The sequence below is a fragment of the Corylus avellana genome, chromosome ca1 (assembly GCF_901000735.1).
Source record: "Corylus avellana chromosome ca1, CavTom2PMs-1.0".
NCBI lineage: Eukaryota > Viridiplantae > Streptophyta > Magnoliopsida > Fagales > Betulaceae > Corylus > Corylus avellana.
In genome coordinates this window covers 31,463,112-31,482,471 of record NC_081541.1, presented here as the reverse complement: position 1 = coordinate 31,482,471, position 19,360 = coordinate 31,463,112, and positions in this window count along the sequence as shown.

Here is a 19,360-nt window from a genome sequence, read left to right as displayed (position 1 = left end):
CAAAACACACTTTTAACAAAAGCTTAAAAATGAAGCTTTCGTCCAAAAACATTTTTTAACTTAAAAGCTCTATTTTTCAAACGCAATTTCAAACATGCTCTTAAGTCTTATTTTTAGGTTTATGGAAAACACGAGCTACACATTTCCTTTCAATCCTACCATAAAATGAGGAAGAAAAAAAAAAGGAATCGCATTGGAACAAATGACTTTATCTTGTTATTTTGGGTATTTAAATATTGATCACTTGCCTAATGTCTTTCAATACATTGATTTTTTCGATTTTTTCGATCCCATACTGCTCCCTCTCTAAAATACTAAATAATCATCATTCATATAGGCTTCTTGTATGGCACAGTAAAAAATTCACGATTTTTTTTAAAAAAAAGCAAATAATGAAGAGGGAACATAGGGAGGGTCATTCTCATTCTAAATCTGAAAGAAGTAAAGAAAGGGACAGCAGTTGGGAATGCTTCCGAACCCAAAAGTTGAAAGCGGCCCATCGAACTGCATAATGTGCACATAAAAGTGCACTACAAATAAGGCAAATAACGAACCAAAACAGAAAAATAAAAGTATAATATTGAGCAGCTTGATGTCCAGCATGGGCTTCACCGGCAGAAGAAAGACACTTGATGGCAGCATGAAAAATTTTACTACTAGGGAACCTAATAACCACAACTGCAAAGGAAAGACCTCTCATAACCACAAAAGCAACACACAACAACATAAGAAGAATAAAAAAGTACCACAACAATGAACAGAAGGACATAAAGCAATAAAAACAACAATAAAACCCAAAAATCAGCAACTTCAGTGGAGGGCAAGGCGGAGTAGGGTGCCACGAAGGTGTCAGATAGATAAGCGGCTGGTGTCTACTAGCGGCTGGAGAGCCGGTGAGAGCGGAGGAGGGGGGCGCATAGGGGGCTGGATCCATCGGAGGAGAGGGGATCGGAAATTGAAACATTCACGCTTACTTCCTTCTTGTATCATTTGAACACAATTGCCGACATGCTGATGCAGATCGCAGGTCCCCTGCAAGTGCGATCGATCGCACATGTACCTGCGATCGAGCGCACTTCCAGACATTTGCGCACCAGGTCCCTAGAACTGCGATTGATCGCACACAGAGCTGCTTATGTTTTATTCTACATTTTTAAATTAGGTCAAGCCGTCTTTATTTCCTTGTTTTAGTAGGATTAGGGTTTTGGGAGTCAATATTTCGTTATTTTATTAGGTTTAGGGCTTTGGGGGTATTTATGTCATATTTTACTAGGTTTAGGGTTTTAGGCTATAAATATATGCTTATAGCCTCTAGAGAAAACAATTGTTGTTTATGATTGATTTTGATTAATGATAATACTCAGAGTTGAGTTTATTCCTCTTTTTCTATAAACTTTAGAGAGTATCTATTGTTTTTAGAAGAACTCTTAGATCTTTGATAGAATCTAGATCTGGAGTTATTTATCCGTTGCTTATTGATGCGCTGCAGCCTACTAAGTCACGTTGCATCAGTTGGTATCAGAGCTCAATTACTTTCCATGAATGGGGAGGAGCAACCGTTTTGCAGACATGAACGAGGTGCATGTGCGCACGGATGCAGCACATAAGGAGCAACCGGTGATTCGTTTGCGGCACATGGAGGAGAGGTTTGGTGGTCTAATCGTGTGGAAGAAAGGGTGTGCGTGCACCTAACATGGTGTCCCTACCGATCACTTGACCGCCATGGATGGTCCGAGCGTTCGTCGTCGTCAACAAAGACCGCGGTACGCGGGGGTAGGAGACAAATTTATAGTTGAGGGTGAACCTGTCAATCCTTATGCAGGGCGCAGAGTGCAGAAGGAATTTCCAACGGCACAAGCCCATGCTATATCACGGGGACGCAGGTGATAAACTCAACACCCAAAAAGAAAAGATAGAAAAGTCCAGAAAAAAAATGGTGCCTAGGGAGGCAGCGGAGATGACGAATCAATCGGCAATTCGTTGGCAACGCATGAAGGATGATGTGGAGATATTGCAGAAAGAAGTAGAGGCCTTCACGACTCGAGTTAACAACCTGGTTGGCCCTAAAGTTTGTCACCATCAAGCAACTCCACGCTTTGTGGATGAAGATAATGTGGTTGTCGTTCATAGGGCGCAATCTCAACGACGGAGGGCATAGAGTGAGATGGAGATGCCGCGACAGGCCAACTTGGCCATTATTCGCGAGCCTCTAATCCATCAACCAAATCCATATTCTGTGTAGGAGGAAAGGGAATTTGTGGATGAAGAGTTTCAACAATATGAGTTCATTGATGAAGAGTTCACACATGAATATGTTGAAGATCCTTCGCAAGAATTCGTGGATTGGAATTCTCCACCAACCTCTAATGAGGAGCCCGAAGAAGATGACTCATGGGAAGAGGAAAGACCCACGAAGGAGCACGAAGAAGATGATTTTTTTTCCATGTTTGGCGGTCTCTATCCCGAAGAAGATGACCCATTAGGAGATGAAGAACCCACCGATGATGTTGGCGATTATGAAGAGATTGATGAAGACCTTTCAGGTGAAGTGTCTAATTTTAATGGTGAAAAGGTTGATTATGTTGATTTCCTTGGTGTTGAAGATATTTTAAATTCTCCTAACGAAGATTATGATAAGGAAAATTATATGTTCACAAGGGAAACAATGGTTGACCCATTCTTGAGTATCTTCATGGCACGTGGAAGGGAGAAGGAACGAACGAAGAACGACAAATCTGAAGCATTGCCAAATGGTGTATGGGGTTTTTATGACAACCATCAAGGTCTTTCGATGATGAGAAGCGTCACGTTTATTTTGGGATGTTGCATTTTCTTAACCTTGACGAAGGGCGAGTGGAATGAGTTGACTGGACATCCAAAGGATCGTGGAAAGAACCGACCGAATTCGAGGGCGAATTCTCTCCAACAAGGGGAGAATGATGCAGATAGCAGGTCCCCTGCAAGTGCGATCGATCGCACATGTACCTGCGATCGAGCGCACTTCCAGACATTTGCTCACCAGGTCCCTGGAACTGCGATCGATCGCACTTGTACCTGCGATTGATCGCACACGGAGTTGCTTATGTTTTATTCTGCGTTTTTAAATTAGGTCAAGCCGTCTTTATTTCCTTGTTTTAGTAGGATTAGGGTTTTAGGAGTCAATATTTCGTTATTTTATTAGGTTTAGGGCTTTGGGAGTATTTATGTCATATTTGACTAGGTTTAGGGTTTTAGGCTATAAATGTATGCTTATAGCCTCCGGAGAAAATAATTGTTGTTTATGATTGATTTTGATTAATGAGAATACTCAAAGTTGAGTTTATTTCTCTTTTCCTATAAACTTTAGAGAGTATTTAGAAGAATTCTTAGATCTTTGATAGAATCTAGATCTAGGGTTATTTATCCGCTGCTTATTGATGTTCTTCGCTGTAGCCTACTAAGTCACGCTGCATCACATTCACATGATTTGTGTCGGTTCTCAGTGTAAGGATTTGTCTTAGTAATGAAAGGAAGATGGCTTTTAAAATACATGGGGGGATTTATGAATGAATAGTTATGCTAGTTGAATTGTTAAGTACGCCAAAACTTTTATATGAGTGATGAATCATTTTTTGAAACCCAACTTTAAGATAGAGCAAGCTTTGTTCTCGAGGGTACTATGAAAACTTTTTATTGAATTTGGGCTTTAGTTGTTGATGGGTCAGGAAGTCAAACCTAGCACTCACATTAATCTAATGGATCAACGGCTACGAAGACAACAAGGCTTGCAACTAAATCAACGAAGGACACAAGTTCTCATGGTAAGACATGACAGAATTCACATATATATGTGAGAAATAGGTAATGTAACACTATAAAAATTTCAGGAATTTGTGACCGCCTATTAATGATGTGTTCAACATGATAACCGTGCACTATCGCATGAACATTGCTACATAACAATAGTCATTTGAAGAGAAATACTTTAATCATTCTTGCAACACCCAACTTTAGAAGCAAGTCACAAGTGGGAAATATCTAATTTTTCATGTGACACTCCTACATAACATACTTACACAACGAAAACTTACCTTGTATAAAATTTTCTTTTTCTTTTTTATTTTTTAAAATCACACTCATTAAAAAAATAATATGTCAGAGTTATTATTGAATAGGCATCTATATATACATAAACTTACATTGTTTTTTCAACATTAAATCATTGTCATTAGGTATATTAAAGTGCCACATGTGGCATACCAAAATATCAAAATACAAAGATGAACTTGTAACAAGTTAGTCCTTCCAAAAGTGGAGGCCTTCTGCCTACCTCACGAATAAAAGCATAGACGAGCATAAGAGTCCTCATTTATCTCCTCCACAACAACATTTGTAAAATTACCATAATTTTATAGGTGGATGTGTAGGTTCACGACTCATCAAGTATAAACATTTTGAACATAAGACTGTAACGTGAACCTCTTTTTTTTTTTTCAAATCTCTCTAACTTGCATTTACTAAAACAACTACCTCCATAGGGTTTTTCCAAAAATGTATATTTCTAAAATTATAGTCCTTTTGTAAACTAAGCATAGAAGTTTAATAAAACATATAGAATTTCATATATTTTTTAGTTTACAAGTTTAATAAGACATATAGAATTTCACTTTTTTTTTTTCATTGGAATGTTTTTTACCACATATAATGCGTTTATAGAAAATTAATGGAAAAAATCACTTAAACATAAATTGGTACATATTATATCACATGCATATTTCACACATTAACATGTTTGTTTATCACATTTTCATAATTTCATATATCTAAACGTATACCCACATTTAAACACTGTGTTGCTACTATTTTTAGTATTTTATCTCTCTTATAGCTTCGGGGTGCTAAGTATATAACCCCACTTAACAAACAGATTATTAGGAAAATTTATTTCCTCTTTCCTAACATCTGGGTGTTAAGTGTATAACTTTATGATAAGCGCTGAATATTGCACATTCAAGCCCTTGAACTCACATATATTAATTCCTTAGTATTGTTATCTATTTGAGTTTGTGTTGTTTTAGTGTTTTCAGGTTTTTAAAAAAGAAACAAGAAATTTCATTGATTTTGAGCTTAAAATACATTTTACGGAGCTATTGTAGTTTTTGGGATTGAGCTCAGCATTCTTAGGCTCGAGCACACCTACGCTTGCGCACATTCCTCCTTAGGCTTGAGCAGACATGCGCTCGAGCGCCTCCTTCACAAGGCTCAAGCGCACATGCGCCTGAGCAGTACATTTTGAGCTCGAGTGCGCTAGAGCTCGAGCACACTAATTGGGATCGAGCGCACTCGCATCTACCTGCTGGGCAGAAACACAGAATTGATATGGAAATAAGTTTTAGTCTCCTAATTCGATTAGGGGACAAAAATCCAGAGTCTCTGGGACTCCAAGGGCTCCTAAGGTTTATCTTAAACCCTATAAATATGTCATAAACTTTTCAAGAGAGGGGGGGGGGGTGCTTAGTTTAGAGAAATTTCACACAAATATCTTCTTGGGGGCTTGAAGAGTTAAAGAGAAGATGATCATGGCAGAAGACCATTCCAACACCACCATGAGCAACTAAATCCGTAATAGGTGTTGATGTAGTCCTTTCCAAGTAACAATGATTTGATTGTATTTTAATTTAGGATTTTTTTTCTATATGCATAATGGTTGTATAACTAAGAGAATTGATTTTCATGTTTATATTCAATCTTGATAGAATTCTTATCTTGTCTTAGAAAGCTTTTTATCTTGATTAAAATTAATCATTCTTATTTTCTGTGATTATAAGAATGATGGTTATGCAACAGTTTTAACACATGATCAAGAGGGTTTGATAGGCCATGCCTAGGGAAGACTAATCGTTGTACACCCTAGGTTAGTGTAATTTAGGTAAATGATTCGTACTAACCGAAGATGAGTTATGCTTAAGAGATTTGATAGTTCATACCTAGAGAAGATGGATTGTACCGCATCTAGAGGTTAGGCAGACGGTCTGTGCCAATTGAAGATGGATTATACTTATTTCTTAATAATGATATTTTCTTGACTACTCGAGTGACACGAACCTTATCATGCATTGAATGAATGTATGCAAAAGTAGACGTCCAATCAAGGAAAAAACCAATCATTTCATGGCAGAATCTGGTCAAATCCAGGCCATTACTCTTTATTACTAGCGTGGAAACCATTCCCAATGATACGAACAACAGACCTACCTTAGAGAAGACCATACAATCCCAAGATGCTCTTGTCATAGATAGGGAAAGGGGATTTTTTTTTTTAGGGGTGGCTCGGCCACCCCATAGAAAATTTTCAAACTTGAGGTGGTGATTCGATCTTTTTCAAAATCTGAGGTACTAGATTAGTCATGTTTTAAAACCTAGGGGTAAAAATTAAAAAACCTCAAAACTCAGGTACCAAAAAAGTTATTAACCAAAAAATAAATTTATGATAACTAATCACCAAAGGATAAACAAAAGGCTGTTGAAAAATAAAAGACTTAATTTCCTCCAAATATACTGGGTATAGCCCAAAAACTGAACCATAGATTCTCTAATTCCCCTTTCCAATCCTTTGGAACATTAAACCAAATCTTTACCCTAAACTTTTCCGCCAATAAAACATAGATTTTGATCTTTTCATTGCATTCTAATATTTCTTTATGTTGTTCTATGTCAGTTTGGCACCATCTATGAGATGTGTCTGTCCTACAGGTTAGACTACTAAGGAATTGGCTCAATTATAAGTATGATTATTTTTAAAAGTTGATAAAACCATCAAGAAGAGTTCCTTATAAACCACCTAGCTAAATCATATCACTTCTTCTGCAACGCTTTATACCAAAAAGATATCAGGCATGTTTGGTTCCTGTTTTTTAAGGTAATTGGTTCCAAAGGTTCAAGCATCTCATGTAGATATATTGATCATCGTCCCCTAGACTACACTACGTACATATGATGAATAATGGTGGAGGAAATTCTAACAAAAACCTTAAAAACTCTAACTCTATGGGAATTGAACAAATTTTTGGAAAGACTTCTTATCATCAATTAGAGTTGCAAGCAAAATAAGAGTCAAACCTATGGCAAGTAATTGAAGATACATTCATGAAATAATCCATGATGTGCAATTTAAGGTGAATGGGGAATGGTGGGGTTGATCAGCGGCTCGTGGTGGATTGTTTTGAACTGGAATGTTCTTTGCTGGCAGCTGGTTCTTCAAAGAAGATGATGGGTACTTTTGTCAAGAGAAGTGTAAAACATCTGCTGGGGTTTTTTCATTTAAAGATGGGCCGAGTTCTTGTTGGGTTGTTTGAAGGCCTTCTAGCAGGGTTTGAAGGAATTCCCTTTAGAAAACAGGTTATGGCTATTTTAAAAAATCTGGATGGCTTTTAGGGTATCGGGCTTGGGCCTTCTCTAATGCCCAATTCCGCTGGGCATTTTAAAGGTTTTCGCAAGGCATAGACAGACTATAAGGATTTGGGCTTGGGTTTCCCCTAAAGTCCAAAAGATCTGGGCGTCTTAAGTCTTCTTGTCAGGTTGCAGTTGATGGATCGGGATAGGCACTTACAGGGCAGGGAAGGCCCTATCCCTGCCCTGGAGTCTCCTCTGCCTGCTGTGGGTCCGGAGTCTTCTTCGTCGCCGGTGTTTGAGGTTCGACTGGGTGCGCTTGTGTTCTCGAACGATGAGCCTCTTAAGTCGATGCGCATTTTGGACGAGAATATTGGGACTGCCGTTGATGGGTCTTCTTTGGAGGCTGCTTTGTTGTTGGAATTTAAGCCGGTGAGTACTTCTATTTCTCAAGCGGCCTTCCCTGTCCCTTTTGTGGTGGATTTTCCAGTGAGCCCTCTCCGCAGGGATATGGATGATTCTTTTTCTGGGGAGGCGGATTCTGTCTATTCTCCGACGACAAAGGAAACTTTTGCTAAAGCTGATCGGATTCCTTCTCTAGCAAAAGGCTTGATCAGACTGGGTTTTTTTGGTCCGAGAGCTGTCTCTTCTTCTCCGTCGGTGGTGAAGGAGGCATCCATGTCATCTTAGGGATAGGAGGAAGTTCCTGTTAAGGCTAATAAGAACCCTGTTCCGGAGAAAGGTTTGATCCGTCAGGGGTTTTTGGGGTCGAAAACTGTTTCTCCCCCTATTCCGGTGGAGGAGGTGCCCTCGTCTGTTCAGGGTTCCAAGGTTGATAATGTGGATGCTCAAGTATGCTCTATTGTTTTCTTCTCGCACCATTGGGGCAGCTGAGTTGGATATGAATAATTGCCCTCCTTTTCATTCCCTTGTCTCTGTTGGAAATTGCCTTGAATTAATCAAGCCATGAATCCCACATAGGTCAAATGGTTGGTGGAGTTCACCAACCAAGCCGTCAAAGCAATAGTGAAAGATTGTTGCACCAACCAAGCCGTCGAAGGAATAATGCATGGTTGTTGCACCAACCATTCTCAGCAACCATTCTCACCAACACTTTTACACCTATATAAGGAGCATCAAGCTTCAATGTTTAAGGTGTGCTAAGACAAGAAAAGTATAGAGAGAGAAAAAGAAGGAAAGGTTGAGAGAAAAAGGTATAGAGAGATAAGTCTAGTGTTAGGCATATAAGAATTGTAGATCACAACATAGAAGAGTTGTGTGCAATCTCTCTCTGAAATATCTCTTGTAAAGTCTCCCCGTTATTTTCTACTAAAGTAGTGAAATCTCTGCAACTTGGTGGATGTAGGCAGTATTGGCCGAACCACGTATAAATTTCTTGTCTTGTGTATGTTTGTGCGTGTTTATAGTACTAATAAAAAATACACGTGTATGTTCTGTCTAGGAAAGATTGGATTTTAAGTGAGACCGGTGTGACTCCTCCAATCTTACCTGGGAACGTACCGAGCTGTATCTTTGGTAAAATACTATTTACCGTACTTGTGTGTTGTTGTCTTCTTGACAGATTGGATCCCAAGATCCTGAAGAGGAATTAGTGGCGCCTAATTTCCTAACAGTCTCTAAGTCCCAACTGGGGTATTCCCGGAGGGTGAAGGAAAATGTTGCTAAGTAGCTGCATAAAAATAAAGAGCTACTTGCCGAGGTTGTGTCTAAAATTCAGGTGCAGGGGTGGAGGGTTATTCCAAGGAGGTGATCAATGCGATGAACTTCGCTCCCGTGGTGGGGTTGTCCTGTGGAGGTGACGATAAAAATCTGTTGGATCTTTTTTCTGTCATCAATAAGGAGAAGAGGGAGCCTACTCTTGATGTTTCTGCTCCTAAGGTTAAGGGGAAAAGGGAGCTCAAAAATTTGGAATGCTACTTCAATTTTGAGGCTAGAGGTCGAAGGTCTTCTCAGGCGAAGTGCCAGTGTCGGTGGGGGTTTTTCGGGTCTAAAAACATTTTTTCTTTTCCCCCGAGGTGCAGTAGGGGCTTTGGGTTTTTAGGGTTGTTATTGGGCTTTTGTGGGCTTTAGTCCTAGATTTTTTTCGTGTTTTATGTTTGGGCTTTGGTTGGGTCTACTTTGGAGGCTCCTTGTAAGCTTAGGGTTTTTCTTGGGTGCTTCTAGGCTCGCTTCCTCTCTGTGTAATTGTGTTGCGCCCTTTTGGGTTTTTTGATATATACATTTTTACTTAAGAAAAAAAAAATTAAGGAGAATGTGAGCTCTTTTAGTACATTGCCTATGAACTTAAATTGTCACACTTCACTCATGTTTTATGAATTCTTAGACTAGTAAATATTTGAAGATACATTCATGAAATCATCCATCATGTGCAATTTAAGGGGAATGGAGCTCCTTTACTACGCTGCCTATATACTTAAATTGTCACACTTTCTTCATTTTTCTTTATGAATTCTTATCAATAAATATTTACTAGTCAAAATACAATCGTCCACTAGAGTAGTAATTCCAAAGCTTCCCCACCATAAGTCTATCATCACATTACTAAAACTCCTCCTTTCTCCACTTTGCGTCTAAATCCACCTGATAATGGGCATTTTTGTACAGGTTATTCCACTCTAGTCACCAATGATTATTACAAACGAGACTCATCAATGAGGAATAGTAGAAGTAGAAGATAAAGTTGACAACCTCCACTTGATGTAGGATGACCCTAGACTTTGATGCAATGGCCTCTATGATTCTCACAAAGATACTTGCAATATTATAAGGAGGAAGAGAGGGGGAAGAAAGAGCTAGGAATGATCCCAAAGACGAAAAGAACAAATAGTAAGATATGAGGTAGCTCTAGGCTAGTAAACCAAAGACGAAATATAATGTTGTCATTGTACAGGAAGTAGACAAAGTTGTAACTGTAATAACTATACCTCCTTACCTCCTACCCACAATAGAAGCTCCACTGATAAATAAAAAAAATTTAAACAACACTTTTACATTTCAAACTTCAAAAAATAAAAAAACAAATAAACGAAAAGAACTCTGTCTGAATGAGTATTAAGGGTAAATGGTATATATTGTGGGAAAGTAAAGAAAATTAATGCTGATAATACTTATTTTGGTCCCTTAAATTTAAAAGAAGTTAAGATTTGGTCCCTAACATTTAAAAAGTCGCAATCAAGTTCCTGGATTATTTAAACTAGCTTATAACTCGCGCGAGATTCTTAATTATAATTTAATTTTAAAATTTAAACACATTATTAATTTTTATTATAAGTTAAAAAGACATATAAAAATATATCTCACATCTTTAAATAAAAATAAATAAATCTTTATTCCTATAAGTATATATGATTTAAAATGAATAATATAAAAAACAAAAATTAGCAAGAATAATACATGGATTATAATATAGTTAACGTAATTAATGATGCTAATTAATGACATATAGATTATATTGAAATATAATTAACACAAATTAATTATATTAAAATATAATTGACGCTAATTAATAACTGGGTTTTTAAGAAAAAACCAATTATATATATATATATATTAAATTGACTAAACGTATAATTTGATTTATATCATTTGTTTCCTTATTTGATTCGGACATTAATAATATTTAATTTATTGAATAATTTATATATGAAAAACTCTTGAAATATAATTAATGCAATTAATGATGCTAATTAATGACTGATTTTTTCATTCACTCTTAATAAACCGGTTAAAAAATTATACCTTAAAAAATCGGTTTAGCCTTTTAAAAAAAATGGATTCACGCCACATGTCGCAATTTTAAGGCACTTCTAAGAGGGGTTTCGGCTTATATATATATATATATATATATATATATATATATGTGTGTGTGTGTGTGTGTGTGTGTGTGTGTGTGTGATTGTCATAATTAAGTCATTATGGAAACACCAATATATGAAGTGTCACTTTAAAAATAGACAATTTACCTTCTATAAAGTTAGAAAAGTCTGACAGAGAGCTAGGATCCTCATAAGACATGAATTTGAAGGAGCCAACGTCACGGTTAAATCTTTTTTTTTTTTTTGGTAAAAACTTGGAGCAGTTTTATTAATTCAGTAACAGAGAACTCAGAACGTTACGTTCTGTCTCTAAAATATTCCGAATACAAGTTGGGGAATCAAGACTCCAAACCATATCCAGCTGCTCCTTTACTGCCTGGCCGGCTAAAACATGGGCAACCCTGTTGACTTGTCGTGGAACAAAGCCTATCTCCCAGCTTGAAAAACCAGTTAATGCTTGCTAAATATCAGCCACTATATGTCCACGGCAGCTGTCATCAGGTTCCGTGGAAAGTATTGAGTCCACCAGCACCTTAGCATCGCTCTCAAGTACCAGTTTCTGAATGCCCGCCTCCTTGCACAGGTTTATGGCCATCAACGCTGCCCAGGCTTCCGCAGATATAGGATCCACATAACCTGGTTGTGTCAAACATTTTGCCACACACATATTCCCCTGATGGTCTCGTATAATAGCCCCTAGGCCCAACCTTCCTTTTTTTCGATCAACTCCAGCATCCCAATTCACCTTATACCATCCTGGAGGAGGTGCCTTCCATATTTGTTGTGCACCCAGGCCAACCGGGAGACTCTCAGTATGACGTGCTGGCTCGAGGCTGAGAAAGTCCTCTATCCCCCTTAATGCTTGCTGTAGGACAGAATTAGGATGTAGAAAAACTCCCTCATGTATTACCTCATTCCGTCGATGCCAAATCCTTCGGGCTATGCTCACAAATTGTTGAAAGACCAAAGTAGAGCACTTCTGATACATGCCTTCCACAACCTGATAAAAAGATGTGCCAGAATAGCAGCTCTTCTGAAATAGAACATTTCCCCCACTCCAAACATCCTGTGCCGAGGGGCATTGCCACAAAATGTGAAAAGTGGTTTCAGCCTCAAGTTCACAAATCGGGCACCTCGGGTCAGAGAGAATTTTCCGACGACAGAGGTTGTCTCGTGTTGGTAGTACATCGTGACAAGCACGCCATACAAAATGCTTTGCCACGTTCGGTAAATTTAATGACCACAAATTGCGCCAGAAATCACTTGTTCTAGACCGAGAGGATCCTTCCGCCTTAGCTGCCATTTCACGTTCTTTTTGGAGGTGATACGCACTCTTCACGGAAAAAACCCCTCTAGCCGTTCCTCTCCAAATGAGCTTATCTTCCTGATTCGTTTTGCTAATGGGCAGTGTCATAATAGCAGCAACCTCCTCTTTTGAAAAAATCTGCTGCATTAGAGGCTCATTCCACCCACTCGTCTCGGCATCAATGATCTGGTATACTGTGGCAGCAGGGTCAAGTATCTTCGGAGGGGACTGCAGTTTGAAAGTAGAGGGGATTGGGATCCATCTATCTTCCCAGATGCGCACTGAATTCCCATTCCCAATTCTCCAAATCAAGCCTTCACGAATTAGATCACTAGCACCTTGGATACTCCTCCAAGCAAAAGAAGGCTTTCTCCCTAGTTGAGCCTCAAGCACCGAACAATCTGGGTGGTACTTTGCTTTTATGATTCTTGCAAGCAAGTTGTCGGGCGTTTTCCATAGTCTCCAAATTTGCTTTGATAGAAGGGCTTTGTTGAAACAAGAAAGCTCACGGAATCCCAGCCCCCCACTCGCTTTTGAAAAGCCCAACTTATCCCAACTTATCCAATGTACCCGATGCTCCTTCTCCTTATGGCCCCAAAAAAACTTCTTCATCAAAGAATTGATATCATTGCATAAGGATTTTGGGAGCTGGAAAATGCTCATGCAATATGTAGGAATAGCTTGGATTACCGCCTTCAACAAGATTTCCTTCCCCGCTTGTGATAAGAACTTCAACTTCCAATCTTGGAGACGTTTCCAAACTCTATCCCGGATACCCTTGAAAGCCGTTGTTCTTGAGCGCCCCACAAGAGATGGCAAACCCAAGTAAGTATCATAGCTTTGTGTTGAGGGCAGCCCCGCAACTCCCTGAATTAATTCTTTAACCTCAGTGGAGGTGTTTTTACTAAAGAAAATGCCCGTTTTATTGGTATTCATCTTTTGCCCGGATGCCATTTCATATTGGTGCAAAATATAGTACAATTGATTCCATTGGGACAACGTGGCTCTGCAAAAAAGAAGGCTATCATCGGCGAAGAAAAGATGACTTAACTCCGGTCCCTTCTTCGACGTTGGCACTCCATTTAGTATCCCTTGTCGTCGTGCCTGATACAACATAGAGCTTAAGGCCTCTGCACATATAAGGAAGAGGTAAGGTGAAATGGGATCTCCTTGGCGAAGACCCCTAGAAGGGGTAATCAACCCATAAGGAGCACCATTTACAAGAATGGAATACCGAACCGATTTAATACACATCATTATCATAGAAATCCACCGTTCATCAAACCCCAACCTTCTCATTACCGCCTCCAGAAATCTCCACTCTACCCGGTCATAGGCCTTGCTCATATCGAGCTTTATGGCCATATATCCCTTCTTTCCCGACATACCGGCATGCATCGTATGTAAAGTTTCATAAGCCGCTAAGACGTTATCCGTGATAAGCCGTCCTGGGATAAAAGCACTTTGAGAGTGATCAATGATATGGGGTAAAACCCGTTTAAGTCTATTAGCTAAGACCTTGGAAATGAGCTTATATAAAACATTACACAAACTGATGGGTCTGAATTCCGTCACACTCCTCGGATTTTTTGTTTTTGGAATCAAGGTGATATGAGTCAAATTCAAATTAGGCGGCATTTCCCCAGAGTTAATAATTTCCAGAATTGTACTACATACCTCATCTCTCATGATAGGCCAATTTTTCTGAAAAAAGCTTGCATTAAATCCATCCGGACCCGGTGCTTTGAGGGGCGCCATTTGGGAGAGAGCAATTGAAATTTCATCTTCTGTGAATGGCTTTGTAAGTTCAAGATTCATCTCGGCTGATACGCCTCTGCCTAGCGGTTGGAGACATGGGTTAAGATCACCTTGCGGACCACTTGAAAATAACTTTGTGAAGTATTGCACAAAAGCTTCTCCTACAGCATCAGGTGTGCTCCACTCCACACCATTTTCATCCTTTATATACTTCACATGGTTTCTCCGACGTTTTGCATTTACACAAGCATGATAATACTTGGTATTGCGATCCCCGAACTTAAGCCATTCCTCCTTTGCTCTTTGTTTCCACCACATCTCCTCCATATCCAACAGGCCCTGTAACTTCATCTTTGTCTGTTTTATTTCTGGTTCAGCCCACGACTCTTCTCTGGTCTGCAGCTCAGCAAGTATTTTCTGCATCTTGGTGATTTCTGCTGTTGTGCCATCACAGGATTTCTTCTTCCATTTGACCAACTCCTGCGCGCACCCAGTCAGTTTGGCTTCTAGCTTTGTCCACTTTCCTCCCCCTGTATAATGCTTCGACCACGCACTGTCAATGGCATTCTTACAACCCGCCAATGCTGCCAAGCCAGATTCATAGCGAAATTTGGCCTTGTTTCTCCCTGTGGCTTGTGAATGTAGTAGATGGAGAAAAAGTGGAGCATGATCAGAGTTGGTAGTTACACTTACATGATTCACTGCATCCGGAAATAAACTCCTCCATTCATGGTTGGCCAAAACCCTGTCAAGCCTCTCCTTTATCAACCCCACTCCTTCTTGACAATTGCTCCAAGTGAATTTTGGGCCACAATAGCCCAAATCTGCCATCTCACACTCCTCTAAGGTATGTTGGAAAGCTTGCATGAAGCCCCTTGGACGCACATTTCCACCCTGTTTTTCCGACATCGTCACCACCTCATTAAAATCTCCAATGCACATCCAAGGTTTTGGGCTAATTTGAGCCAAGTATTTCATTAAATCCCACGCCTCATGTCGCTTTGACGCCTCCGGGTGACCATAGAAGCCGGTGAACTTCCATTCCATTCTCTGATTTTGGTTACGTACAATTGCGTTGATATGTCGGTGGCTAAAATTTTGAATTTCGATCCCACTTCCATCCTCCCAAAAAAGTACCAATCCTCCACTCCGTCCAACGCAATCCACTACAAACATATTTCCAAAACCCAGTTTCAGCCGTATACCTTCCATTTTGTTTTGTCGTAGCTTGGTTTCCATGAGGAAGACCAAGTTGGGCCGCTTAACCTTCACCATCCGTCAAAGGTCGTGAACTGTACGAGGGTTCCCAAGCCCTCGACAGTTCCAGCTAAGGACGATCATTGCGGTCGGCGGGGCTGGACACCAGCCTCCGCCAATCCCGATCCATTTGAAGAATTCATCCCATTAGCTTCGTTTCCTATTTCCCTCTTCTTTTGGTTGCCGTGCAGTGAAATGATCCCATCCGGTTCCTCCTCATTGTATTTTCTCTTCCCCGACACAGCTTTCTTTTCCGAAACTGCAACCTGCTTGCTGCTTCCCTGCATGGCACCCATTGTGCTTTCTTTCATTGTTTTTTCAACATCAGCCAAAACCGGGCCTGAGTATGATCCCCCCGAACTAGCAAAGACTCCTCCAAGGCCCGTAGGCCTTGGGTTTGGGCTTTTCTTGTCATCACTGGTCCTACCAGACCACACACAGGTGGGTGATAAATGATTCTGCCCCTTTTGGAATAGATCTTGTATTAATTTCTCAATTCCACGCGGCTCTATTGTTTCCTTAGGACTGGTTCGCGCATCTTCAAAATTTTTTGCCCGTTGCTCACTATTAATACTTCCAGCTTTCTTTTCCTTATTAGTCCGGTTCTCTGTATGGCAATCCTTCCCATGATTCCTATCATATCTGCCGGATTTCCCTCCATCGTCTGTTTTAGAAGATTTTCGTTGACTTTCCTTGAATACTCCATCCCGTTCATCGCCTTCACCGTGAGCCGTTCTGGTTGATTTCCGGCCAGGACTCCTTTTATTCTCACGTTCATATTGTCGTGAGGCCCTTTCGGCTGTGTATGATTCGTGGCTTGTGTTTCCTCGGTTACCCATATTCCTGCTCAGATTCCGATCAGTTCTTCTCGTAGGGGACGGAGCTCGCATCCATGGCCCAAACTGAGGCTTTGCATCCTGGTGTCTTAGATCACTCCGCTTCAAACATCCTTCCTTTCCATGAATAATCACGCCGCAGTGAAAGCAAAACTTTGGGAGCTTCTCATATTGAAAAGCGATCAAAGTTGATTTGCCCTCAAAATTCATCTTTCGACCCCTTGGAAGAGGTTTTGTTAAATCTAGCAGAATCTTCACTCGTAACGACTCCCCCCATCCAATTCCATCAGAATCGGTATCCACTTCTTCCACCATTCCTATAGACGCTCCAAGTTTGATACCCACTTCTCTCCCCATACAGGCTAGTGGAAGATTTAACATCCTCACCCAGAATGAGGCTTTTTCAAAATTGAGTTTTAATGGTGATGAACTCCCATCAAAGTCCTCAACCATAAAAAGACTCCCTTCAAACACCCAAGGTCTCCCTTTCAACACCCTCTCTTTATCACTAATCAATTCGAATTCAATCAGAAAAAGATTCTCGCCGAGAACTTTGAAGGATAGGGATCCGGACAATCGCCACCAACGTAGGAGCGTCGTTTTGATTGTTTCCTTGCTCACTAGCCGATCTGTCACCAATTTTCCCACGATACAAGAGTTTCCTCTTACCAATGCTCCTTTGACGTCATTCGCCTGAATATCTACCTCCTCTCCTTCTCCCTCCGACAAAGACAAAGAGTCCCAAAGTTTTGAAAGCTCGTCCGCCATTGTAGATACGAAAGAAAGTATAAAATATCCTTCCACGATTTTAGAAAATCATGAAAAACAATTCCTTCTCCACTAGTTCTTTGCTAGAGAGAAAACTTATATTTATTGCTCCAACCGTCAATGGTTACTCTCTCCCAAATTTCATGGTTCATATAAGCAAGCACGGTTAAATCTAGTTCGAACTAATTGCCAAAACAATTAATGGTACTAGTAAAATAATATCAAATGCATAACCCTAGTTTTACCATTATAAAATTTCCATAAACTGTTTCTTTCCTCCGAAGCTCTCAAACCCATATCTTTTACCCCTCGCTTGCATGCTATCTTTTCTTTTTTTTTTTCCCCTCAAAACTACACGTAAGCCTAATTTTTTGTTAACAAAAATCAGGGTCTGATGGGTTCAATTACATTTTCTATGGACATAATCCTCGCCCATATACTGACACTACAACAACAAAAAAGGATTTTTTGACGTGTCTACACTAACACAATTTTTGCCACGTCATTAATTACGGACGTGGTAATTACTGCCACGTCAAGAAAAACTTTATTGACGTGTTGAATTTGCCACGTCAACGATTATTGACGTGTTAAAAATGACACGTCAATAATTATAACACGTCACTATTTATTGATTTTGTCTTTTCCCATAGGTTGGGTACTAGATTTGTCATGTTTTTAAACTTAGGGGGAAAAAAATAAAAAAGTGAAAACTGAGGTACTAAAAAAGTTATTAACCATAATTTTTAAATAAAAATTTCCGTTTTAAAAAAAATTAAAATATTTTCGTTCAAAAAAAATAAATTTTTCGTTTTTTAAAACATATTTAAAAGAAATCTAAAAAAAAAAAAAATTGATTTTTTTTTAAATAAAAATTTCGGTTAAAAATTTTTTTAAAAAAAAATTAAAATTTTCGTTTTAATTTTTTTTTTTGAATTTTAGGGGTATTTTTGTCATATTAATAAATATATAGGGGCATTTTGATTTTTTTGCTAGCTTTGGAGGATATTGACAATGTTTTGATAGTTTTGGAGGTACATTGTGGCAATTGAAAGTTTGAGGGGACATTGAGTGGTAGTTTGAGAGGGGTATGTGGACTTTACCAAAAAAAAATATATATATTTGTCACCATCTCACGAGATCTTTTATTTTGAAAAATGTGTTATTATTGCATGGAATTTTGACACATTACTTAGAAGTCAACATTTGAAAAAAAAAATTTGTTAAGTGTAGCATTTTTCATTAATTATTGGCACTCTTAGAACTGCTTACAGGAAATCCAATGTCTAGTTTTTATAAATCAATAAGTATCTTTCTTTTCAAAGTATTCAATATCTATATATATATAACGATCGTTCGTATGCATAAAATTTTAAGATAAGAAGGGGTCTTTTCTTGGCCTTTTATGCATGCAATTCCTCTATGAATAGGCTTGGAGGTTTGATCTCTCTAAAACTTTGACTTCTTCCCAAAGGTAATTTATTCTTTGTTTTCCTTCTACTTTTAATGCTTAGATCCGTATTCCAACAAGATTAGTTAGCTACAGTCAAATTTCGTCAAAACATTACGGATTCTATTAATGCGCCACATCATAACCAATAAAATCATGATATTGTCACTCTTAATAAAAAAGAATTAAAAATATAAATATATAAAATTTAAAAACTTAAAAATTAACTTATTTATTAAAAAAAAAAACTTAATTCTTAAAAAAAAAAAAAAAAAAAAAAATTTGAGCAGACGGCCATCCCCGGCAACCTCTAGGGTGGCATGCGAGCCAACGCTTGGGGAAGTTGTTGTACGTTCTAGATAGTTTCTTCTTTGTCGTTCCTCTTTCATCTTCCTTCCTTCCTTCCTTCAGGCTTAGTGGATGGAATGCAAATCCGTTATAGACTTATAGTTTCTCAAATCAATTATATTCACAGCAAAGCTGCACTAGAACCTATTACCTATAACTGATTTGCATTTTATCAGGAAGGTAGGAAGAACAAAGAGGAATGACAAAGAAGAAGCTATCTAGCTATATCGATGTATTTTGCTTAGTATCAAATCTGGCTTTTTCCATCAGTTCCGTTCATCCACGTTACTGTTTACCGTGCTCGCCAGCCACCCCTTCTTACAACCGCCGGCCTTCATGCATCATTTTGTTGGTCACGCGCCGGCGTACCAACGACATTGTTATTGGGAGTGGTTTGATTCTGTATTTTGTTTTTGCTTCTGAATAAGACAAG